At 35.4% G+C, this 27,439-nt stretch overlaps 1 pseudogene; it reads left to right on the plus strand.

Annotated features, from left to right (window-relative positions):
- Positions 1 to 643: 643 nt before the first annotated feature.
- Positions 644 to 25,572, plus strand: LOC101153743 (radixin-like; annotated as a pseudogene).
- Positions 25,573 to 27,439: the final 1,867 nt, after the last annotated feature.

A 27,439-nucleotide genomic window follows, 5' to 3' on the forward strand; every position in this document is an offset into this window, starting at 1 on the left:
CATGCTTCCTTCACTTATCATGATGGTTTTGAAGATCATCATCCCTGTAGCCTTTATCACAACATTCTTTCTCCTTAATGTGGATGCATACTCCATTGTATGGGCACACCAACTTTTGTTTGTCTATTCACTGGTTTAAGGCATTCCAGTTGTTTACAACTTTTGACTAGTACATATAATTCTTCTATAAACCATCACCTACTATGTTTGGGTGGACCTAAGTTTCACTTTTCTTCTGTAGAAACCTAATTTTGCAATTGCTGAATCCTTTGCTAACTCCATGTTTTTCTTTTTTCTTTTTTTTTTTTTTTTTTTTTGAGATGGAGTTTTGCTCTTGTCACCCAGGCTGGAGTGCAATGGCATGATCTTGGCTCACTGCAACCTCCGCCTCCCAGGTTTAAGCAATTCTCCTGCCTCAGCCTCCCAGGTAGCTGGGATTACAGGCATGTGCCACCACGCCCAGCTAATTTTTTCTATTTTTAGTAGAGACGGGGTTTCTCTATGTTGGTCAGGCTGGTCTCGAACTTCGGACCTCAGGTGATCCACCCGCCTGAGCCTCCCAAAGTACTGGGATTATAGGCGTGAGCCACCACGCCCGGTTCCATGTTTTATATCCTAAGAAAATTACCATCTATTTACCACAATGGCTGTAACTTTTCATTTCCACCAGGTGAGTATGAGAGTTCCAGTTTCTCCACATCCTGAGAAAACACTTGTTGTTTTCTATATTTTTTATTATTAACTTTTTGGTTAGTCTAAAATAACATTTAGGCCAGGTGCAGTGTCTCACACCTGTAATCTCAACACTTTGGAAAGCTGAGGTGGGAGGATCTCTTAAGCCCAGGAGTTAGAGACCAGCCTGGGAAACATAGTGAAACCCTGTCTGCACAAAAAAACAAAACATAAAAAAATTATCCAGGCATGGTGGCATATGCCCATAGTCCCATGTACTCAGGGAGGCTGAGGTGGGAGGATCACTTGAGCCTAGGAGGTCAAGGCTGCAGTGAGCTGTGATCACACCACTGCAATCCAGCCTGGGTGACACAGCAAGACCCTGTCTAAAATAAATTAAATTAAATTAAAACGAGATTGATGTTTTCACATGAACTTTATGGGATAATTTACATAACATAAAGTTTGCCCATGTTAAATGTACAATTCAACAATTTTAAATGAATATGCTCAGTTGTGAAACCTCACCAAGAGGTAATTTCTAGAATTGTTATTGCATAGAAAACCCTACATTCTAGGCCAGGTGCAATGGCTCATGCCCATAATCCCAGCACTTTGGGAGGCCGATACAGGTGGATCCCCTGAGGTTAGGAGTTCAAGACCAGCCTGGCCAACGTGACGAAACCCTGTCTTTACCAAAAATACAAAAATTAGCCAGGTGTGGTGGTGCTCCCCTGCAGTCCCAGCTACTCAGGAGGCTGAGGCAGGAGAATCGCTTGAACCTGGGAGGCAGAGGTTGCAGTGAGCTGAGATTGCACCACTGCACTCCAGACTGGGAGACTGAGACTCCGTCTCAAAAAAAAAAAAAAAGAAAAGAAAAGAAAAGGAAAGAAAACCCTACAATCTATTAGTAGTCATCCTCATGCTTCCCACCCTTAGCCCCTGGCAACGTGACCTCTAATCTATTTTCTGTTTGTATTAATTTGATTTTTCTGCAGTTTGTGGGCTTTTGTTTCTGGCTTCTTTCATTTGCAGGATTTTTTAGGATGTTTAGCACTGTAAGATGTCTCCTAATTTTGTTCCTTTCTAATGTAGAATCTTATTTCTTTTTATGTACCACTTTTGATTATCCATTCACCAGTTGAAGGACATCCCAAATTTTTCCACTTTTTGGTTACTACATATAATGCTTCTATAAACCTTCACTTTCCAAGTCTTTGCGTGGAATTTTGTCTCACTTCTCTTGTATAGAAAATGACGTTTGCGGCCAGGCACAGTGGCTCATGCCTGTAATCTCAGCAATTTGGGAGGCCAAGGTGGGCGGATCATGAGGTCAGGAGTTCAAGACCAGCCTGACCAACATGGTGAAACCCCATCTCTACTAAAAATGCAAAAATTAGCCAGGCAGGGTGGCATACACCTGTAATCCCAGCTACTCAGGAGGCTGAGGCAGGAGAATAGCTTGAACCTGAGAGGCGGAGGTTGCAGTGAGCCGAGATTGAGCCACTGCACTCTAGCCTGGGCAACAGAGCAAGACTCCGTCTCAAAAATAAATAAATAAATAAAAATTAAAAAAAAAAGACTCTTGCTATTGTTCAATCCTATGCACAGTTGATGTTTAATAGTTTAATATCTTAAGAAACTTACAGACTGTTTTCCAAAGTGGCTACGTTTTTCACTTCCACCAGAAAGATATGAGAGTTCTAGTTTCTCCACATCTTTGAAAATACTTGTTATTTTCTGTGCTCTAAGAGTATGTGCATGTGTGCTTTTAAAATAATTGTGCTTTTGTGGTTATGACTTGGCATTTGTCATTGCATTTTCTTAAAAATATATGCTATTGGTCATTTTTTCTTGGGCTTGCTCACAACTGGTATATTCTTAAGTGAAATGTCTACTCAAATCCTTTGCACACAGTTTTAGTTCTGTTCTCTTTGCATTGAAATGGTTCTTTATATTCATAAATTGTTTACCTCACATATAATTTGCAAATATAGTTTTATTTATATTAATTTTATTGCTCTTTATCAATGTGGCCATTAGAAGGTCAAAATGTTTTAATTTTGGAATTCTGATCCTTTTTTTGCATGAGTTGTTTTAGTGTTTTGTAAGAAATCATTGCATGTTTCAGGGGCTCAAAGATGTACTGCTCTATTTTATTCTTACGGTTTTGGAGTTTTGGCATATACCTTTATATGTATTTTTTGTTTTTTATCTATGGTTGTGTCATGGTTAAACTAAAGTTCTATATTCATTCTTTGCATATGGATATCCAGGTGTCCCAGTATCATTTGTGGAAGAGATTGACCTTCTATATTGAATTGTCTTGGAATCTTTGTCAAAACTCAATTGATCAAAAATAAATAGATGTATTTATGCACTCTGTATTCTGTTGCATTGGTTGATATTCCCATCCTAATGTCAATACTATGATGCCCTATAGATTACTGTCCCTTTGTACTAAGTTTTGAAATTGTGAATTTTTCATCCTCTCACTTATTTTTTAAATCAAGATTGTTTTGGCTCTCCTAGGACCTTTGCATTTACATACGAATTTTAATATCAGCTCTTCCATTTCTCTGAAAAAGTGAGGCTGAGATTTTAATAGCAATGTTTTTGAATCTGTAGGTATACCTAAATCTTTTGGCATCTTCACGATATTGAATTTTCTAATCCATTAACATGAATTTGTATTCCATGGTATTGTATTGCATTTTATAAATATACATTTTATTTTTTTGTCTGATCCCCAGTTGAAGGATATGCAGCGGTTTCTCTTTTTAGATGTCATGAATAATGCTGCTGTGATCTTTGTCTACATGTTATCATGGGAATTGTTTTCATTTTTTTGTATGTATTATTAGTTGTGCTCTTGCTGTTTCCTATAAGACAACTTTTTTAGCATTATTAGAAATTGTCAAATTATTTCTATAATTTTCTTCCCCATCACAACTTTGTGAGGATGATATTCACTCCATGTCTTTGACCACACTTATTTCCTGTGGTTTTTATTATTTCAATTTTTCTCTGTGAAAGTGGTTAACATTGTCTTTTAAATTTGTATTTCCTGTGCATATTTTCCTGTGCCTTGGTCATTTGCATAATAGCTTTTCTGAAAATGATGACCTTGAATTTGTACATCTAGTTGAGAGTATTGATATGTATGCCGTGTCATGAATCCATGAATCTGGAATGATACTTCATTTACTTATATCATCTTTTGTTACTTTCAGTAATATTTTGTAGTTTTCAGTGTACAAGTCTTCCTCATTTGATATTAATTTTAAGTCAATTATTCCTTCTCATGCTATTGACAATGGTAATTTTTTTTCAATTTCAGTTTCAGATTATACATTGTTATTATATAGAAATGCAATTGATGTTTTAAAAAACTTTAATGGGATGATTTGCATTATGTTTGCTCATGTTGAATGTATAATTTCATGATTGTAGGCAATATAATATATAGAAATGCAATTGATGTTTTAAAAAACATGTTTTTAAAAACATCAAAACTACAAGAAGAATTACTTGATCATGTAGTAGGTCTATTTTTAATTTTTTGAGGAAGCACCAGAACGTTTTCCATAGTGTCTGTGCCATTTTAAAATTCCATCAACAGTGCATGAGGCTTCCAATTTCTCCACATCCTCACCAACAATTATTTTCTGTTTATTTGTTTGCTTGGATAATGGCTATGCTAGGAGGTATGAGGTGATATCTCATTGTGTTTTTTTCAGCTTTGCTGAGGTAAAATTGACAAAGAAATAAAATATATTCAAAGTGTACAACATGATGTTTTGCTGTACATATATATTGTAAAAGTACCGTAACAATCAAGCTAATTAACATAGCCATCAACAACACATGTAGTTACTCTTTTTGTTGTGGTGAGAATACTTAAGGTCTACTCTCTTAGCATATTTCAAACATACAGCACATTATTATTAACTATAGCCAGCATGCTGTATGTTAGGTCTCCAGAACTTGTTCATTTCATATCTTCAAGTTCGTACCTTTTGACCAACATCTACTCATTTCCCCTATCCTCTACTCCTGGTATCCACCCTTCTACTCTGCATCTGAGTATGACTTTATTAGATTCCACATATAAATGAGATCATGTAGTATTTGTCTTTCTGTGTCTGACTTATTCCATTTAGTATAATGTCCTAGGTTGATCTGTGTTGTCACAGCTAGCAGGATTTCATTCTCTTTAGGCTGAATAATATTCCAGTGTATGTGTGTACACTATATATGTGTGTGTGTGTATATCTTTTCTTTATCCATTCATCCATCAACAGGCTCTTAGGTTGATTCCATATCTTGGTTATTGTGAATAATGCTGCAATGAACATAGGAGTGCAGAAATCTCTTCAAAATAATGACTTTATTTCTTTTAGACATATATTCCAGAGTGGGACTGCTGGATCATATGGTAGTTATATTTCTAATTTTTTATGGAATATTTATACTGTTCTCCATAGAGGCTGCATTAATTTACATTCCCATCAACTGTGTACAAGAGTTCCCTTTTCTTCATATCTTCACCAACACGTGTTATCTTTTGACTTTTTGATAACAGCCATCCTCATAGTTATGAGGTAATATCTCATTGTGGTTATGATTTGCATTTCCCTGGTGATTAGTGAAGTTGAACACCTTTTCATATACCTGTTGGCCATTTGTATGTCTTCTTTGGAAAGATGACTACTCAGGTCTTTTGCCCTTTTAAAGTCAGGTTATTTATTTTTTGGCTATCAAGTTGTATAAGTTCCTTGTATATTTTGGATATTAACCCCTGAATTAGTCTGTTCTCACACTGCTATAAAGAACTACTTGAGACTGGGTAATTTATGAAGAAAAGAGGTTTCATTGACTCACAGTTCTGCAGGCTGTACAGAAAGCATGGTTTGGGAGTCCTTAGGAAACTTACAATCATGGCAGTGGGGCAAAGGGGAAGCAAGCGCCTTCTTCACATGGTGAAGCAGGAGGAAGAGAGAGAGCGAAGGGGGAAGTGCTACACACTTTTAAGCAACCAGCTCTCCTGAGAACTCTATCATGAGTCAGCAAGGGACACATTCTCCCCCATGATCCAATCATGTCCAATCAGGTCCCACCCGCAACACTGAGGATTACAATTCAACATGAGATTTGGTGGTGGGCGGCGGGGCGGGGGGGGTACAGGGCCAAACCATATCAATCCCTTATTAGATATATGCTTTGCAAATGTTTTCTCACATTCTGTGGGTTGCCTTTTCATTTTGTTTATTGTTTCCTTTGGTGTGATAAATTTTTTAGTTTAGTGTTGTCCAATTTGTGTATTTTTACTTTTGTTGCCTGTGCTTTTGATACCATACACAGGAAATCTTGGCAAATCCAATTTCATGGGCTTTTTCCTCTATGTGTTCTTCTAAAGTATAGTTTTGCAAGATGTTAACATTGGAGGAAAATAGGTAAAGGGACCATAGGATGTCTCTATAAATCTCTTACAGCTACTTGTGAATCTACAATTGTCTCGTAATACAAATTTTAATTAAAATAGTGTAATCCACCAAAAAATAAAAGACTTGTGCCTCTATAATCTGTTACAAATACAGCAAGAAATTTAAAATTAAGCAATCAAGGGAAACATCAATATTTAGAAATCAATATACCAATTGGTAAAAATAAGAAAGATACAGATCATTGAAATTATTGTTTCATTTATTGAGAGAAATAAAGGAAAGGAGAGAGAAATAGTATTTAGAAAAGGAAATAATTTTTTATACACTGTTGGAATTTTCACAGATCGGCCATGTAGCATGTCACATAGGGCTTTGACATAAATTCCAAGTAGTAGATATATCAATTTTTGTGACAATGATTATCTGAAACCTGGACATTTCAAGAAAAGAGCAAAATTCAATATATTTGCCTGGGAATTAGGAGAGAAACACAGTCTTCTAATTTACTTTTGGGCTAAAACGTTTATTAAAATCATAACTGCAGAAAAAATTTTAATGAATGGCAGTTAATATTCTACATATAAAAACAAGATAAGTCTCAAAGGAAAGTTTCTTGTATTAACTGTTATTACCTGGGAAATAGCCCTGGTGCAACAGTTGCATCCACATACATACCAGGCTAGCTTTACCAGATGTCCCATAGAAGCAAAAGATTAATAGACCAAATTATGGTCCCTGAATCACATTTTAGTAAATCGATTTAAATAACAGAGTTAACATTGAGAGAAGGGAGTTTAAGATACTTTTGATATGAAATGGGAGAGGAACGACGGCTTTCCACCTTCAGAAGCTGGCTGAATCATGGTTCGTGCAATGTTCATATGCCTTTCTCTATCTCTACTGCATCTCCTTTCCTCTGAAAGTTGGTTATGAGGACAATCAATGAGTTTTGAGTAAATGAGTTAAAAGAAATTTCCTGTGACAAATACATGCTTGCTCTATAGAAGCTGTGTAAGGACAGATACATATACCTGGCCATCAGTTAGAGCTCACCAATTAGCCTTATAAAGAGGCATTCTCTCTCTCTCTCCCTGCCCCCCACACCTCCTCATCCTACCTCCCCCTCCTCCTCCACCTCTTCTCCTCCCCTCCTCTGCTGTGTGTGTGTATGTGTATGTGTGTGTGTGTGTGTGTGTGTGTGTTGCTTAAGGAGATGTCATGTGGAGCCAGAATGGGGCCATATTGGGTGACCGATGGGTGATTGATTTAGGGATGACACATACATGAACTCAAATTTGACATGATTATGACTTTGCCTTTCCATTCCTTTCTATCTATAAGTAACTTTCTTGTTTCCATTATATATTCCATGTGTACATGTTTTACCAGTGTTAGGAGCTCAACTGAGCTGAGAAAGAGAGTGCTGACCATTGAGGTGTCTGATTAGGTGTCCAAGTAGCTGATTAGAGAAATAAGCCCAAAATGAGAGTTAAGCTCTTTAATCACTTCCTGTGATGGTATAAGCAAGAGATCAAACCTGGAGAAATCACCAACTCTCCGTGATTGGCACACCAATCAAAGGTCAGGTGAATAGGAGTAAATGTGGGCATCATCTCACTGTTGAGGAAGCCTGGGACAGAAGGTTCCAGTTTTATGGACCCTGGCATGGGGTTGAGAGGAAGCAAGGAGGAAGGGCTGAGTGGGAAGTTCTGAGTACTGAGTCATAGTGGAGAATGGTGTTTTCAAGATTTCCCTTCTGTATACCCCCATAAGGAGGCCTTGGCAGAGCTGTCTAAAGAAGGTCTTTGCCCAAGGCCTTAGATAAGGAGACCTCCGAATGAAGGCACTGGGGCAAGGAATATAAATATGTGAAAGAGCATGACCTGCAGAAGGGCCTAAACCTTGACTGCAACTACCTTCAAAAATGTCAATATGGTTGGGCACGGTGGCTCACACCTGTAATCCCAGCACTTTGGGAGGCTAAGATGGGTGGATCACTTGAGGTCAGGAGTTCGAGACCAGCCTGGCCAACAAGGTGAAACCCCTTCTCTACTAAAAATACAAAAATTAGCCTGGCATGGTGGCAGGCACCTGTAATCCCAGCTACTCCGGAGGCTGAGGCAGGAGAATTGCTTGAACTTGGGAGGCAGAGGTTGCAGTGAGTTGAGATCGTGCCACTGCACTCCAGCCTGGGTGACAGAGTGAAACTCTGTAAAAAAAAAAAAAAAAAAAAAGATATTGGCTGTGCATGTGCAGCAAGTCTCATGTTGGGAAAGGGGCTTTCCCCAGCAAGGCCTTTCAGGTAAAGCCTTTATAATTGCCTATGGTAGACCTGAAAAATTACAGATGTGTTCTTAACCAGGGGTTGGACTCTTCAACCAGTTACTAAGTTAATATCTAAAGTTAACACATCTTATGCAATTTGCTGATGGCTTATAAGACGCTTATTTATTGATTCTTAACAAATCCTGTGATCTTCACCTAGTTTCATAAGCTACTTGCTTAACTTAAAATCTATGTTTAAAACTTCATGTAAGTTTCATCTATTCCATTTGTTTTCTTGTCCCCTATAGCAGAATTGAATGTTCTCAAACAATACAGAAAACTCACATTGCCAGTGTATTTATTTTCTACAGTTTTGGGAAAGATATTCAAGGGAAATAGAGGAAATTTAACTCTAAATATAGGGGAAATAACTCGGAAATATAGGGGAAACAATAACTTGATATCATCAATGTATCAGTTTCCTTTTGTCTTCTTGGTCCACCATCCTAATCAAGTGAGTTTTGTCTTTCTGATTTCAAGGTGGATACTGTACTTCCATACATTGCATACATTTTCTGAGCAGGAATATGAAGAAAGAGGAGAAAGAAGAGGGTTGTGCCCATATCAGTAAAACAAATGTTTTCTAGAAATCTTCATCTTCTGTTTCATTAGTCAGTTAAGTCCATGTCTAACATTTCCTTTGGTGGAGTGTCTGTTCAAGCCTTTGCTTATTTTCTTGTTAGATTTTTCATCTTCTTACTGTTGAGTTCAGAGAGTTCCTTATATATTTTTTAAATAGTCCTAGTCAGAAATATGATTTTCCAGTTTTTTCCCTGTCTGAGGCTTCTCTTTTAATCTTACTGACAGGATATATGTAGGGCCAAAAAATTTAATTTGGTGATGCCCAATTTATCCATTTTTTTGCTTTTATTGATTGTGCTTTTGGTGTCATGTCTAAGAACTCTTTGCCTAACTCTAGGTCATAATTTTTTTTCTGATGTTCTGTTTTAAATGTTTTATAGTTTTACCTTGTACATTTACGTCTGTGATGCATTTTGAATTAATTTTTGTATAAGGTCTGAGGTTTAGGTTGAGGTTATTTTTTTGCCTAGGGATGTCATACACCATTTGTTGAAAAGATTATCCTTCCTCCATTGAATTGCATTTTCACTTTTGCAAAAAAAAATCAGTTGGACATATTGGTGTGGGTCTACTTTTTTGTTCTCTGTTTTGTTCCATTATCTATGTGTCTATCTCTCTCAGTATCATACTATATTTATATAGCAAGTCTTAAAATCAGGTAGTATGAGTCCTCTAAGCTACTTCTTTTCTCAAACTTGTTTTAGCTATTCTAGTTATCTTTAGCTTATCTATTTAGCTCCAGTAACTATGTGCTTGTGGGTTATCTACCTTGCCATTTTATAAGATTAAATACAAGTATAGACTCCTCATTCGTGGTTTTACTAAAATAACACACTGGACATATAAAAAAGAGAGAATGTAATTTATTTTCTTTAGAGTTTTAACATATTCAGAAATTAAAAAGAATATGATGACATTCTCTTCTTTATTGTATTGTACATAAGGAAACATCAACCTGGTGATTGATGGTGCTTATAAATTTGAATATTCTAGCTTTGCCATGCAAGTTGCAAAAATTAGTGTGTGATATTAATTACATTGTGTTGGGTGGAAAAAATTGCAACATGGAAACACATATAAATCAAATGCAAATTAACGCTAAGTGAATAAAATTGTTTTAACCTAAACGATTTGGTTATCTCTTTAATCAGTCAAATCTGACCCTAATTCTAGCATTTTATAAGTACAAGGATTGTAGTGGAAACTCACATTCCTTGGAGCAAGAAAAATTATTTTTAATCCCAGTATTTGTTACTGACAAATTCTGTGATTTTAGGCATGTCTCCTAACTCCTCTCATATTCAGATTTCGCTTTTATACAAATGATATACTCACTGACTCATAAAGTCATAAGTAATATGGTACACGTGTTATTCATGAATATGCCTGACAAATAGTAGGACACGTGTACTTATTGTTCTTATGCCCATGGGCCAATCAGTCTTATGTCCATGTCCATATGTCTTACGTCTATGGGCCAATCAGTCCATGAAAAACCAAATAAGGGAAACATTTGAAGGGAAATGGATAGAAGTCTTTTTCTGGCACTATCTCATCACTCCAAATTTTTATCGCATCCCCATTGTTCCACTTCTTACCATTGAAAGAAACCACTCATGGAGTGGATATGGGAGGAATGAAAAATTGGACTGACTCATGGTGGCAAACAATCTACCTGATTTCAAGGTGAATATTTAGGATGAAATAGGCCAAAAACTGTCTTGTATTTGAACATCAATAAAACCAGTCCCTAGGTAGAAAGACATCATTGTCAGGATCACTACAACATTTCATGATTCTATCTCTTTACCCCTGAATGAACTGTCAACTCCCCAAATGTGTTCCCTGTCCTTACCTTAAGCTCCATTTTGTTTCAGTTTCTGGCAGAACTTTTTCCTGTATAATGATTTTTAGCATCTTTGTTTGACATAAATGAAGCTTCTACCTCTGCCCAGTGTTACTCCTGACATTAATAGTTATTTTCACTGATATGAAAACACCTCTTCTGTTTAAATAACTCCATTCTCCCAAGTCTTTTATTATAGAGGAAATGATCATCTTAAGATAATACTACTCATGAAATTATTTAAGCAGGCTGAGTACCTTATATGTGAGGTCAGATTTAAATATCTGATGTGTAGGAATTAGGACCCTCACTTTACAGATGAAAAAACAACTGGTAAGTGGTGGTTGACCCTAGATACGAACCCATAGATGTATGACTTAAAAGCTTTTGCTCTCATCCAATACAGAATATGTAAAACTCATGGCTAAATACTTGGCATTGATATGTGATTTGCCAGAATTACAACCGGCAATTCTTATTCAGTCTCTTTCACTTTCTCATTGCAATTTATCTAATTCCTTTATTACTTATTAAAAAGTATTCTATAAGTATACCTACTTACTGATTTCAGTTTATGAAAAGCTATTTCTTATTATTTTTCTTTGATTTCAATACATAGATATATCATCATTTAATCATATTAGGCATATTTATCATTTGATCACACAATAGTATGGTAGGTTTGGCTCCCAGTGATCCTTGTTTCCTGGTACTCATATCCCTGTGCAATCTCCTTTCCTTGAATATGGGTTGGACCTAGTGACTTTCTTCTAATGAATAGAATATGACAAAAGTGAAGGGTTGTCACTAGTCGATTAGGTTACAAAAGACTGTTCCTTCCATCTTGCTGGAACTCTATTTTTTGCTGTTATTCTCTCTTGCCCTTTTGATGATAAAGCAAACGGCCATGTTGTGAGATGCTCTAAAGACAGGTCCACATGTCAGGGAAACAAGAAAAAAACTGGGCCAACAGCTCATGAGGAATTTCAATCCTATAGCCCACAAAGAACTGAATCCTGCCACAACCACACACATATAGTAAGAAGCAGATCCTTCCCAGTTGAGTCTGTAGGTGACTACAGCTTTGAGAGCAGCCTAAAGCCAGAGGATCCAGTTCAGTCATGTTTGGATTCTTGACTCACAGTAATTGTGAGACAATACATGTCGTTGGTTTAAGCCATTAAAGTTTGGGGTAATTTGTCACACAGCAATAAGTAACTTACACAAAGAAGTTATTCATGCTATTTAAACCACTGTGCTCTGGTCATATGCTCTGGTCAGGACCACACATCAAAATGAAATGTGAATTTAAAAGAATCATCAAATAACTGAGGCTAAGGCCTGAAATAACCTTGGTAATTCAGAGGAATATATAGATTAGCATAACCTTTCTTTGCTCTTAGTAGATCAATATTCAAATAAACAGAGCAATGAGAAAAAAATATTTATCATTGAAGATAAAGAAAAATCATGTTATCACACATTTATAAATCAGTGAAAAAATTTTCATTCTCACTTCAAATCTTTGTCAAAAATGAGAACATACCCATGTTAAGATATTTACAGAGTGCAAATTGAGAGTTTCACAACTCTCCACTCCAAAAGAACTTTGTACACCCTGGTCCATGAAAAGATAAGTGTAGAGATATTTTTCTTTACAAACAAGATTTTTTAAATATTGTGTTAGTTTTTAGGGTGGCTGTAAGAAAATCTCACAAACTTGGTGACTTAAAACAAGATAAATTTATCGTCTTAAAATTCTGGAGGCCAGAAGTTCGAAATCAGATATTAGCAAGGCCACACTCTATCTGAAGCCTCTGGGTCAGAATTCCTCCTTTCCTCTTTCAACTTCTGGTAGCCCTAGGCCTTTCTTCACTGTAGCAGCATAACTCCAGTCTCTACCTCATCTTCACATGGTTGTCTTCTCTCATGTATCTGTCTTCAGTTGGCGTTCTTCTGTGTGCGTGTGTGTCCAGATTTCCCTTTTCTTTTTATTTATTTATTTTGAGAAGGAGTCTCACTCTATCACCAAGCTGCAGTGCAGTGGCGCAATCTTGGCTCACTGCAACCTCTGCCTCCCGGGTTCAAGCGATTCTCCCTTTTCTTATAAGTACACTTGTTATATTGGATTAAGGCTCACCCTAATTACCTTATCTTAACTTGATTACATCAGCAAAAACTCTATTTCCAAGTAATGTCACATTCTAAGGTGCTTAGGGTTAGAATTTCATATATCTTTTGGGGGGACACAATTCATCCTATGACAAATAGCATTTTTTTCCCTTTGTCTTATACAATTTTTTTTAAACATCTATCTTTGGCTTTGTTACATCGTTCAAAGTTTTCTATGTCAATCAAAGAAACTCTACTTTCTGTCTTCCCACACTTTTCTGTAATGTAATTGCCTACTATCCTATTTTACCTGAAATATTTGAATTTTTGTACTTTTCAAGATATTATAATCAATGTTGTAGCAGTGTTTTTAAATATAATTCACTAAAATAACAGTTTCATCTCTATCCAAAAGAAGCACTTAAAAATCTCACATGTAAAATCAGAATATTTTTCCCTTGTTATACCTGGTCTTAGACAAACACAGGACATTCTGAATTTTATTTTAGGGGTTCAAGGTGCTGAAAACTCTCTATAATAAATAATGTTAATATAAAGTGATTGGAATATCAGCCAGATGTTTTTGTGTCATCCACATGTTGATTGAAGTGGCACCCCCACTAGAGAATGAGAATAAAATCATATTACTCCTAAAGCGCAAACTATAAAAGTGTTATGTAGTCATTCATCAAATATATATTATTTCCATATTATGTTCTAGTCACTGAATTCATTTGTAGCAGCATTATTAATTAAAAGATTATAGACTTTAGAGTCATACACACTTGAATTTTAATACTTGCTCCATTACATGCTAATAATTCTTCTAAATATCCACTTCTTTCATCTGTGAAATGGGATAATAACAGTAATTACAGAGTTGTTTTGAAAATTAAATATGATTATATTGACACAATCTCTTGATAAAATTGATAAATTGCCCTCAATTCCTAGCAATTATATTTAATAAAGTTCAGATTATTAAAAAATTCAAAGCTTCTAATTTTCCTATATAAAATGAATATAGTGTCTATACTGACAGTTTGTATAATATAATCTACGTAAATATATGACACAGTATATATCCTTAATAGATACAGGGCCCCTCCACCTCAGGTACTGTAAGATACAAAGATAGATGGCAGTTATTCTTAATTTTTGCAACATATAAGTTCATGTAAGCATATTTACTGGTTTGTTCTCATTCATTAAGCTATTTATACATTCAAAATAACTTTATATGTGTTATACAATTTGAATAAAATTATGAGCTATATAGGACCTAGTATACCAATAAGAAATTGAAACTCCAAAGGTTAACTAATTTTCACCACCTAAAACTGCCCTTGAGTTGCAAAGCTAGGATGCAAATCCAGATGTGTATAAGTCTAACAATTTTGATCTATTCACTTCAGTGCTAAATGTACAAGTTTAAGGGATGGGAGAAGGAGCAGGGGCTTTCGAATTGAAACAAAAGAATAACATGAGAAGCAGGAAAAACTAGAATCAAATGGGAAAGCCAAAGATACACTTTTAATATGAAGTAGAAGTTCAGTGAAATAGATGTATACAGTGTCCACTCTGATCAACCAGAGAGAGTGCACTAAGTCCGGATTGACAAACTCATGAGACATGTTAGACTTTACCCAACATAAAGTTTATTAATTTGAAGAAGGAATACAGGACAGACAGCAACACAGCATGGATAGCAACAACATAATCATCATTTTGTGATTCATAAGCACAAATTCCCATGCCCTGGTCACTCCATCCTTAGAACATCTGTGTCCTACATCTGGTTACTGGAGTATTCTCTGTCATAGGCCTCATGGGTCTGAATATTTTGACTTGTTAATGAAGTCATCAAAGGAATAGGCTAAGTCTCATACTAGATGAGATTGGATTGGCACTGACCACTTCAGTTCCAGAAACTCAGTGGCTCTGAAGTCTCTTCGACTTTTGTACCTTGCTAATCACATAGCTCCTTCAGAGTACAAAATTAGTATCTATTTTCTGGTGCAGTTGCATCTCATCAATACTAATTACTCATCACTTGATAAACCACTTTGACAATGAAGTGTAGGTGCTTAGTCTAGTTCCCAGTACTCAGAAGGACTTAATAGAATCCAACACACACCCATAATTCCTTGAATTAATGTTGCAAGTAAGATTGGACTAGCTTCAAATCCTAAGACATTTTTGAAGATGGACAGAGAAGGGTCACACAACCTGCTATTATACCAGGAATACTGTGTCAATAGAACAATAGTTCAAGTGGTTTTTTTCTATCAGATATTAGGTGATAGATACAACATTCTGTCACTAGTAACAGTGGTGGCTTTTCACTGGCCTTTAGGAGGGCTGGAGAGGAGAAATAGAGCATATGAGAAAATCAGAAACTTTGGGATTTGAAACATCTTCCCCGGAGCTGAGATTTCAACATCATGCCATGTACCTGTGTGACTACCATGGATTTCCCTCCTTTCCCTCAGTTGAATATTATTAAACGAAGTTCAGCACCTGACTTTGTATCCATGAGTTATTTGTAAGGATTTGTATAAAACTGCTGTCTGTTTAAAAACCTCTTTCAACTTTGAGCATAGCTATTGTTGTAAATCTGAGATATGAGAACATTTGTCAGCCAATTTGACATTTTGTGACTTATAAATAGTGACTATAATTCTACAGGAAATATTGTTGTAAATGAAAATTTAAAAAATACAAAAAGCAATTGCAGGTTGTCTAATGAACATTGCATTTTTAAAAATTCAACTTTGCATTTATGCCATTTCTGTGAATGTTCACTTATTTCTTCCCATTCTATGTGAATACAGATGTAAATGTCACTAAAATTGAGAATCAAGTAAATCACCATGATAAGATTTACTCTTTTGTTCTTTTGCTTACAACAAAATGTAAGTGTTAGTAAAGGGGAAAACATGAAGACTTCGCTTTAATTACCTTTTTGAACATCAATAAAAAGAGATTGTACAATAAAATAGAGCAAAAAGAAAGTGAATATGTGTATAATGGATGTATTTACTACTTATGGAAGTCATAATAATATCCATAAATAAAAGATCCTTTCAGTTAACATAGAATGAGGAAACATTGGTTCAAAAAATAAATAAGAGGCACTTTTCTTTCTTTTAATTCCCCATGCAAAGCCTACTTAAATATATTTATTAAAATTTGATCAAAAAGCCCAAATTCTATGTGTCCTACATCCAGCTACTAGAGTATTCTCTGTCATAGGCCTCATGGGTCTGAATATTTTGACTTGTTAATGAAGTCATCAAAGGAATAGGCTAACTCTTTCAGTTAAAACTGTTTGTTCCAAGATGCTCTGCAAAATATGCTCTAGGCTTTTCCAAGGCAACTCTTTCATTTTTTTTTCTCTCTTAACTTAAAACTAAAGCCTCCCTGTTGTGCTTAATTAAACATCTGAATCAAATTAATTATTTTGTAACCAGAGTGGTGTGTAGGATGTAAATTTCAAATTTAGCATGGGGCATTAATTGAAGAGGCAGACTGTTCTTTATAAAATACGGTTATCTTTTTATGCCTTCAAAACTAAAATACATAGAAACTGAGAATGGGCATGAAAACTTCCCAGACTCACATATAGAATAAAAAGGAAGGATTCTGTAATATGCTTAACAAAGAGAAATATATATATATCTTGAATATATATATATCTTGAAGTCTTCTTGGACTTCAAGGAGCTGTATTACTATATATATATATGTACCCAAATTTCTTTTTTGAAATTAGAAGCAGTTTTTCTGCTTTTTGTCAGTCATCTTTTGGTTTCTATGTAAGCTGTATACCTGTCTACATAAGGAAATGCCTGATGAATTCTTCCTACTGAATTCTTATTATCATAGAACATCAAGAATGATTATTGTCAAAGAAAGCCTAATTTTGAAAAATGACATCCATCTGCTCAATATTTTATTGGCTTGCTGACAATTCACTTTGAGACAATCTGGGTCAGGGCCTAATACTTTGCACTGAAAAGCAAATTATGTAAATGGGCAAGTGGTTCATAGAATATTATACTTCGAGAGTACTAGCTCTTTCAGTTTTAAAGGAAGATCAGGAGTCAGAAGTAATGTGTACTCTGTGTCCTTAAGTTGATTTTCCTTAGTATCATCACAAGCAGTGTTTTTGCATTCTAATAGAGAAGATAATATTCAAAAGATTCAGCTACTAAAAAACCCCAGATCTTGTAATAGACAAGTGGAGCAAATATGCACAAGAGCTAGGCTCCAAAGCTGTACAAGTTTCTGCTTGTGTCATGTAGAGTACTGTACCATACTGTTTTAAAATGTCAATTACTGTCATTTTACATTAAAAATAAAGCTTGCAAATGAAGTCTTAATCTCTTTAGTGTTGACAGCTTGTGGAGGGAAAGCTAGGCAATTTAACCACCTTAAATAATTCCCAGAGCAGTTTCCCTTTGCAAAGGTAAATTGATTTAATTATCTCATCCTTGGAATCACTAGAATTTTCCCTTATACACAGATTGAAATTTTTCATGTGTACATTCAAACAGCTGTTCATATTTCATATTTCCAAGCATTAGAGGAACAGAACAGTTTGGCTCCATATAAAATCTTAGTTATCACTTATGAAATATTTTACTAAATTGAATAAAATAGAAAAACTGCGTGCTCTAATACGTTAGAAGAAAGTTAAATTATCAGTGCTTTAAAGAAGGTAATGTGTTATGATAACAAACTATTTCTAAACATAAACTATGTGTTCCAGGGCCTTCTATTCAAGATCTGAACTGGAGAATAAGTTCTGGCTCTGCCACTTGATTGCATAGCAACCTTGAGGAAAGTCATTTATATATTTTGTGCCTGAGATTATTTATCCAAAATGTAAAAGTGACGATAATTTTACCTGTCCAAACTATCTAACAGGCAACTTATGTAGATACAAATGGAGTCAATGAATGTAAAAACTATTTGCCAACTGTGAAGTGAAGACAAGAGTGGTTAAAAAGTGGTAGCTTTTCTCTATGCCGGTAGTGAACTATCTGAGAAAGAAATCAGGAAAGCAATTCCATTTACAATAGCAACAACAACAACAACAAAAAACCTCTAGAAATAAACTTAACCAAGGAGCTGAAAGATATTTACAATGAAATCTATAAAACATTGATGAAAGAAATTGAATCCTAACTCTTTGTGAGGCTGAGGTGGAGGATTGCTTGAGTCCAGGAGTTTGAGACCAACCTGGGCAACATGAGACTCTGCTTCCACAAAAACATAAAAAATAAAAAAAATTAGCTGGACATAGTGGTGCACACCTGTAGTTCCAACTACTCAAGAGGCTGAGGTGAGAGGATCGATTCAGCCCTGGAAGTTGAGGCTGCAGTGAGCTATGATCATGCCACTGCACTACACCATAGGTGGCAGAGTGAGATACTGTCACAGAAAATAAAGGAAATGATGAGAACACAAATGAATAAAAAGATAACCCGTGTTCATGGATTGGAAGAATTAATATTATTAACATGTTCACATTACCCAAAGTAATCTACAGATTCAATGTAATCGTTATCAAGATACCAATGACAGCTCATGCCTGTAATCCCAGCACTTTGGGGGGCCGAGGCCGGTGGATTGCCTGAGGTCAGGAGTTCGAGACCAGCCTGGCCAACATGGTGAAACCCTGTCTTTACTAAAAATACAAAAATTAGCTGGGTGTGGTGGTGGGCACCTGCGATTCCAGCTAATCGGGAGGCTGAGGCAGGAGAATCGCTTGAACCTGGCAGGCGGAAGTTGCAGTGAGCCGAGATAATGCCACTGCACTCCAACCTGGGCAACAGAGTGAGACTCTGTAAAAAAAATAATTAAATAAATAAAATAAAAAAATAAAAAAAGACATTCTTCACAGCAACAGAAAAAAACAATCTTAAAATTCATGTGTAAATGCAAAAGACCTCAGACAGCCAAAACAATCTTGAGCCAAAAAAAAAAAAAAAAAAAAAAACAAAGCTGGAGACATCACACTACCTGACTTAAAAGTATATATACTAAGCTACATTAAACAAAACAGATCAGTACTGGCATAAAAACAGACACACAGACCAATAAAACAGAGTGGACAACCTGGAAATAAATTCACGCATTTACAGCCAACTTGTTTTTGACAAAAATGCCAATAACAGACATGGAGGAAAAGACAGTCTCTTCAATAAATGGTGCTGGGACAACTGTATATCCACATGCAGAAGAATGAAACTAGACCCCTATCTCTCATCATACACAAAATCAACTCAAAGTGGATTAAATACTTAAATGTAAAACCAAAACTATGAAACTACTAAAAGAAAACATAGAGGAAACTCTTCATGAAATTGGGCTGGGCAAGGATATTTTGTATAAGACCTGAAAAGCACAGGCACCTAATGCAAAAATAGACAAATGGGATTACATCAAACTAAAAAGCATCTTCAGAGCAATGGAAACTATCAACAGAGTGAAGAGGCAACCTACAGAATGGGAGAAAGTATTTGTAAACTATGTATTTGGTTAATATCTGGAATATATAAGGAACGCAAACAACTCAATAATATAAAACTAAATAATCTTATTAAAAAATGAGTCAGGGTGGGCACGGTGGCTCACACCTGTAATCCCAGCACTTTGGGAGGCCGAGGTGGGTGGATCATGAGGTCAAGAGATCAAGACCATCCTGGCCAACCTGGTGAAACCCTGTCTCTACTAAAAATACAAAAATTAGCTGGGCGTGGTGGCGTGCGCCTGTAGTTCCAGCTACTCGGGAGGCTGAGGCAGGAGAATCACTTGAACCTGGGACATGGAGGTTACAGTGAGCTGAGATCACACTGCACTACAGCCTGGTGACAGAGCAAGACTCAGTCTCAAAAAAAAAAAAAAGAACAAAGTCCTGCATAGACATTTTTCAAAATAATACATTCAAATTTCCAACAGATGCATGAAAAAATTCTCAACATCACTAAACATAAGGAAAATTCAAATCAAAACCACATTGATATATTACTTTACCCCAGTCAAAATGATTATTATCTAAAACACAAAAAAATAGCAAATGCTGGTGGGGCCATTGAGAAAGGAGAACTCTGAATCACCATTGGTGATGGAAGTTCCTCAAAGAATTAAAAATAGAATTACCACATGATCCAGGAATCCCACTACTGGGTATATATCCAAAGGGAATGAAATCAGTATGTTGAAGAGATATCTTCATTCCCATGCTTGTTGCAGCACTATTCGCAATAGCCAATACATAAATGCCCATCTATAGATAAGTAAAGAAAATGTGTATATGTACATATGTACATATACATGTGTATATATGTATATGTACACATGTGTACATATACGTGTATATATGTACATATATGTGTATATGTACACCTATATATGTATATGGTAATTTCCCTCATTTGTCATACACACACACACACACACACACACACACAATGGAATACTACTCAGCCATAAAACAGAATGAAATCCTGCCATTTGTGACAACACAAATGAACAATGGAGGACATTATGTGAAGTGAAATAAGCCAGTCATAAAAAGACAAATACCACGCAATCTCACTCATATGTGGAATCTAAAAAGGCTGATTTTATAGATTGAGAGAGTAAAATAGTGGTTACTAGAGGCTGAGGAGGGTAGAAAGGAGAGGGGGAATGGAAGAGGTTAGTCAATGGGTACAACGTTACAGTTAGGAAGAATATTCTGGTGTTCTATTACACAGTAGGGTGACTACAACAAATAATAATATAGCATATATTTCAAGATAGATAGAAGACTTTGAATGTTGCCACCACAAAAAATTTATGTTTAAAGTCACAGATATGGTAATTTCCCTGATTTGATTGTTATATAATATATACATGCATTGAAGCATCATACTGTACACCATAAATATTTACAATTAATTTGAAGCTTTTTTGGCATGAGCTTTTGTCACTTTATTGTTAACCAATGAATATTATCCAAAATTAGAGATGTAATTTTAACTTAATTGTACAACACAAAATTATGCTAATGGTCAAAGCCTACTGGGATTTACCAAATACTCATAAGTGTATTTTTACATTGACTATATGAACATGTGCTCGACTGCTAATGATAAGGTATAATTGGTTTAATCTCTTTGAAAATCCATATTGCAATTAGCCAGGCGTGGTGGTGCATGCCTGTAATCCCAGCTACTTGGGAAGCTGAGGCAGGAGAATCACCTGAACCCAGGAGGTGGAGGTTGCAGTGAGCTGAGATCGTGCCATTGCACTCCAGCCTGGGCAACAAAAGCGAAACTCAGTCTCAAAGAAACAAACAAACAAAAGGAAATCCATATTGCAAATGGTTCTTGTTTAGAAAAATTCACACAGCCTTAAAAATGGATTAAATCCATTTTAATCCTAATCTACAAATAGATCATAAACAGCAAAATATATCTGATAATTTTTCAAGCTATGGTAGTGCACATAATTCAAAATGAGGAAATCCAATGAAAGTTCAGGTTTTTATCTATTATGGCAATTGCTTTAAAGTGAACATTTATGTTTCAAAACGTGAATAGTAAGGGTCCACCATCCATTCCTTTGATGTACTGCAAGTAGGAACATTCTCTTCCATAGGATTCTGAAGCATGTGCACAACTATGGTACAACAGTCACTTCAAGGTTAACCAGCTACGTTTTGTCCTACAAAGTTCAAAAAATATATTAAATGCAACCTTTCTTTTTCATAATGTCTGCCCAGATTAATCCTTTTAAAGTCAGCAAAATCAAAAAAGTACAAGAGTTATTTTCAGACACAACTTGAATCTACTGCGTATGAAAATGTTTAATAAAATGGCAATTTTAATAGATAAATGTAAATTTGAGTGTGTAACACCAAATGGAAAGTAGCTGAACCACACAGAGTAAACAAGGCTTTACGTTATCTCCAAATTTAGCTGTTTTACAGTAAACAAAGTATTAGAACATGTGAATATTAGAGCCTCCTAACTGGAAAGATTTCTTCAGTAAGATATAATTGAAATTAATATAAACTAAAATTATAATTTCTAAAATAGAATTAACAAACCAAATTTAAGTATTTTTAGTTAGATACTGGAAAAAAATAAGCACAGTGATCTAGAAACCAAATATACTAAAATGATTATGTAACTATCATATCAAGGTACAGACATTCTTCATATGCTACAAGATTAACATCTCTCTCTCTCTCTCTCACACACACACACAGACACACACACACACACACACACACATACTCTCTCTCTCTTATTCTCTCTCTCACTCTTCCTCAGCCATACGACACCCCTCCAGGATGATAGTATACCAGTGAGGAGCTTACAATTTTAATACAAATCAGAATCTCACAGTTTGGTTCAATAAAAAGGCAGTTAAACATTTAGCACTTTAAGATATTCTGAGGGAAAATGAAATTTCAAAAGTATTTCTCGATGATTGAGACTATCGTTATGAATTATAAAACATATAGCTTACACACTCCATTGTGTTTGAACAACCAGTCATCAGAGGTGTAGTAGTGAGGTAGTATTGTCGTCCCCTCCTCAGGACTGACGTTTTTATATGCTGCCCTTCCAGAAAGGTCCAGGTTTTAAAAAATAATTAAAATCAGTTACCAACAAATGTATACTTTCTTTTATTAATAATCTGTTTTTCTAAATCAGTCTATAAAAGAACAAGACTTTTAAAATCTTGCAGAGACTGTTTCATCAATAAACTCTCCTAGGGAACTACTACTGCTGTCCAAACCTCTGTGAAATGGTAGGCAAAAAAAGCCATCAAAGGATTACAGGAGATAATACACCAATCAATGTAGCTGTTAAAGATGACTGTGATTAGATAACCAAATGTCAAATATCCAATTAGGTAATTAAATTTGGATTAAAAAAACTAACCACCAGCTGTACATACATTATTAAATGTTCTAATCTCTTTCATGATTCATAGCCATATTCTACATAATGATCCAAGACTGTCTACTGTGCTGCTTACCATCATTATAAACACTGCCTGATCTGTATGATGGTGGAATTATGGCTATGGGCATGGCAGATATGAGAAGGGCACACTGAGAAAATGTGAGCGAGAGAGAATGTGGAAATATATACAGATTAAATATGGAAGAGGCAAGGGAAATCCATTAAAATGTTCACCATTATCATTTAAAATGTACATAGAACTGAAACCACACATACGCATTTGTCAGACATGCTAATTAGTGTTAACCTTCAACAGAAAAAAAAAGAAAAGAAAAGAAAGAATGTGAAAGGAAGCAATGGAACACCATTCTCCATTCCCTGGACCAAAAGAAAAAGAAAACCAAGCATGATATCATACTGCCTTAATGTTGAAGAGCTCCCCTTAAATTTGTCTTTTAGCTAGCACAGTCAAACTGGCATAAGTGCTTTGGCGAGGTGGGATGCATTCCATCGTATCCGCAAAGGCCTGCTTTTCTCTGTTGGTGGTTCAGCTTATGCAGAACATATACGCAAAATAACAGCTCTCACATTGCTTCAAACTCATCGATACACAGGTTTGTATTGTCTTGTCGAATCTGTCGCAGAGTCTTGTACTTATCACGGCCTGCTTTAACATTCTCAGCATGAAGAACATCATTTTGTGCCCAATACAACTGGCAAACAACTTTTTGACCAGGTGGTGAAAACAGTTGGTTTGCGTGAGGTCTGGTTTTTTTTGGCTGCAGTATGTAGACAGCAAAGGTTACCCTACATGGCTTAAACTAAATAAAAAGGTGACACAGCAAGATGTTAAAAAAGTGAATCCTTTACAGTTCTAGTTTAGAGCTAAATTCTTTCCTGAAGATGTTTCTGAGGAATTAATTCAAGAAATAACCCAGAGACTCTTCTTGCAAGTTTAAGAAGCCATCTTAAAGGATGAAATATATTGCCCGCCAGAAACTGCAGTTCTTTTGGCTTCCTATGCTGTCCAAGCCAAGTATGGAGGTTATAATAAAGAGATTCATAAGCCAGGCTACCTGGCTAATGACAGAATCCTACCCCAGCGTGTTTATTGGAACAACACAAACTAACAAAAGAACAGTGGGAAGAAAGAATACAGAACTGGCATGAAAAACATAGAAGAATGTTAAGGGAGGATTCTATGATGGAAAACCTGAAGATTGCACAAGATCTAGAAATATATGGTGTCAACTATTTTGAAATGAAAAACAAAAAGGGGGTCGGGCGTGGTGGCTCATGCCTGTAATCCAGCACTTTGGGAGGCCGAGGCGGGCGGATCACGAGGTCAGGAGTTCAAGACCAGCCTGACCAACATGGTGAAACCCCGTCTCTACTACAAATACAAAAAATTAGCCAGGCTTGGTGGCTTGCACCTGTAATCCCAGCTACTTGGGAGGCTGAGGCATGAGAGTCGCTTGAACCTGGGAGGTGGAGGTTGCAGTGAGTCGAGATCGTGCCACTGCACTCCAGCCTGGGCGACAAGAGCGAGACTCCATCTCAAAAAAAATAAAATAAAATAATAAAATAAATATAAGAATAAAAATAAAAAGGGAACTGAATTGTGGCTAGGTGTTGATGCTTTGAGTCTGAATATTTATGAGCATGATGACAAGTTGACATCTAAAATTGGTTTTCCCTGGAGTGAAATCAGAAATATTTCATTTAATGACAAAAAAATTGCTATAAAGCCAATAGACAAAAGGGCACCTGATTTTGTTTTTTATGCACCTCATCTGAGAATCCATAAGGGGATTTTGGCCTTATGTATGGGAAACCATGAACTATACATGCGAAGAAGGAAGCCTGATACTATTGAAGTACAACAGATGAAGTCTCAGGCTAGGGAGGGGAAACATCAGAAGCAGTTGGAAAGGGCACACTTAGAGAATGAAAAGAAGAAAAGAGAAATAGCAGAAAAGGAAAAGGAAAGAATAGAACGTGAAAAGGAAGAGCTAATGGAACGTCTAAGACAGATTGAAGAACGGACAATTAAAGCCCAGAAATAACTAGAAGAACAGACTCAAAAAGCTCTAGAACTGGATCAAGAATGAAAACAAGCAAAAGAAGAAGCAGAGCGGCTTGAAAAGGAGCGTCGAGCTGCTGAAGAGGCGAAGTCTGCCGTAGCAAAACAAGCTGCCGACCAGATGAAGAATCAGGAGCAGCTAGCAGCACTTGCTGAATTCACTGCCAAGATTGCACTTCTAGAAGAAGCCAAGAAGAAAAAGGAAGAGGAAGCTACTGAGTTGCAACACAAAGCTTTTGCAACCCAGGAAGACTTGGAAAAGACCAAAGAAGAGTTAAAAACTGTGATGTCTACCCCCTCTCCACCTCCACCACCAGTCATTCCTCCGACAGAAAACGAACATGATGAACATGATGAGAATAATGCTGAGGCTAGTGCTGAATTATCAAATGAAGGGGTAATGAACCATGGAAGCGAGGAATAACGTGTAACAGAAACACAGAAAAATGCGCGTGTTAAGAAGTAACTTCAGGCATTAAGTTCAGAATTAGCCCAAGCCAGAGATGAAACCAATTTGGGGCTTTTAATCTGATTTTTTTAAAGATAAATACGAACAATTATCATGTCATCTATAAATTTCAAAAAATAATGAAAAAGGATGTGTGAATAAATTTTTTCTTATGATATTTTAATTATATACTTTTTTTGAAATATTAAATTGGTAAAACCAAATTGTCAAATGTAGGATGCATTAAAATATTGATAAATTAGATGAAAGATAAAATTCCAATGTTTATGTAAAATTTGGTTTTTAAAAATATACCATTCTTCCCATTTAGTTACTATTTCTCTATTTTATGTATTATATTCACTTGGAAAATTCTATCAATACAACAAAACAAATGTTTAATGCAAAACTTCAGTCAAATTGACCATTATTTTGTCTTCAAAAATCAATTTATTTAATTTAGTCAATTTTTTAACTTCCTAATAATATTTTTTAAAAGAGATAACTTGATTTCAAGGTTTAATTTTGGGAGAAGATTAACGTCATGAATATTAAACCCCAATATTCATTATTTAGCAGGTTTATATTTAGAATTACATTGAGAGATTTAAAAAGCTGTAGAGAACATTAATGTAATCAATGGCAAGTGCAGAGCTAAATGATTTCTGTCAAATAATATTAGTGCATTTTGAAAGTTTCATAACCTTAATGTAATCAATGGCAAGTGCAGAACTAAATGATTTCTGTCAAATAATATTAGTGCATTTTGAAAGTTTCATAAATGGCTAAATTAAGGTAAGAATCGTTTTAACTCTTATCTTTCATCAAATATCTTCTATTTTCAATCAGTACTGCTGTGTTACGCCTTTTAAGTTGACAGAATGAATAATTTCTTCTGTCTTCAAATAAAAAATGTCCAAAACATTAATAAAATACAAAGGTCCATTTCTGACCTTGCAAGTGTATGATAGGCTGTATATAACAATATCCTATCTGTTAAATAATAAATACTTCTTGCCCTGATAAAGTTAGATGTTAAGAAATTGTGTCAATAGCTGAATAATACATCTCTATTGTTATCTATCTAAATTCAGAAATAAAGGTGTCAAGAATTGTAGGCCATTTTCTTCCCAGAAATTTCTGGAGAGAATGTGAATTTAATCCAGTCAGATTTTGTTCTCAAAATATGAGAACTTTCAGGCAGATATGTGCATTTCTAAGAATATATTGGATTTGTCAGGGGAAAACAGTTTATTTCCATATGAATATTTTCACAATATCCTGTAACAGTTGGCAGTGTAAGTATAAGTTTCCAACAGGTACATTCAAGTGTTTTATGAAATTATTAAGTTATAAAAACGATAATTGTAAACTTTATTAAACTCATTTGTTCTTATATATACACATGAATTCAATTAAGATTTAATACAAATTAAATACATTTCTTTACATAATCTTCAGATGGCCATTACCACCATGTGACATCAGGTAGACTTGCTGCCCATATTTTTGCCTTATTTCCAAGTTTCAAATAATTTTTCCGTCACCAGAATTCTTTCAAAAAACATCTTCTAAAAGAAATTTGGATATACTGTATAAAGAAAAACTCTTCTGTGTCTGTTAAGTTGCCACATTCAACTTCAATTTTCAATCCTGTGCTTTGCCATACATCTTTAGAAACAGCTTATGATTTTACACATCTCTGTCTCTTCCAAGCTATTTCATTCTCTGCTGCTTACTCTGAAGTTCTGAAGTTAAGCTTTAATCTCCATAAAGCATTTCAACAGAAGGTAAAAGAAGGAACACTTCAACAGTTGCACAGAAAACTATGGAGAACGCTGTGAAATATTGGAATACGTGGTTTCACTATTTAGTTAAAGATTGATGTTTTGTGGAGTTTTATAAATATATTCAAGTATACACCATGAAAATATTTATGTATAAATTGATT

The sequence above is a fragment of the Gorilla gorilla genome, chromosome X, assembly GCF_029281585.2.
Source record: "Gorilla gorilla gorilla isolate KB3781 chromosome X, NHGRI_mGorGor1-v2.1_pri, whole genome shotgun sequence".
Classification (NCBI taxonomy): domain Eukaryota; kingdom Metazoa; phylum Chordata; class Mammalia; order Primates; family Hominidae; genus Gorilla; species Gorilla gorilla.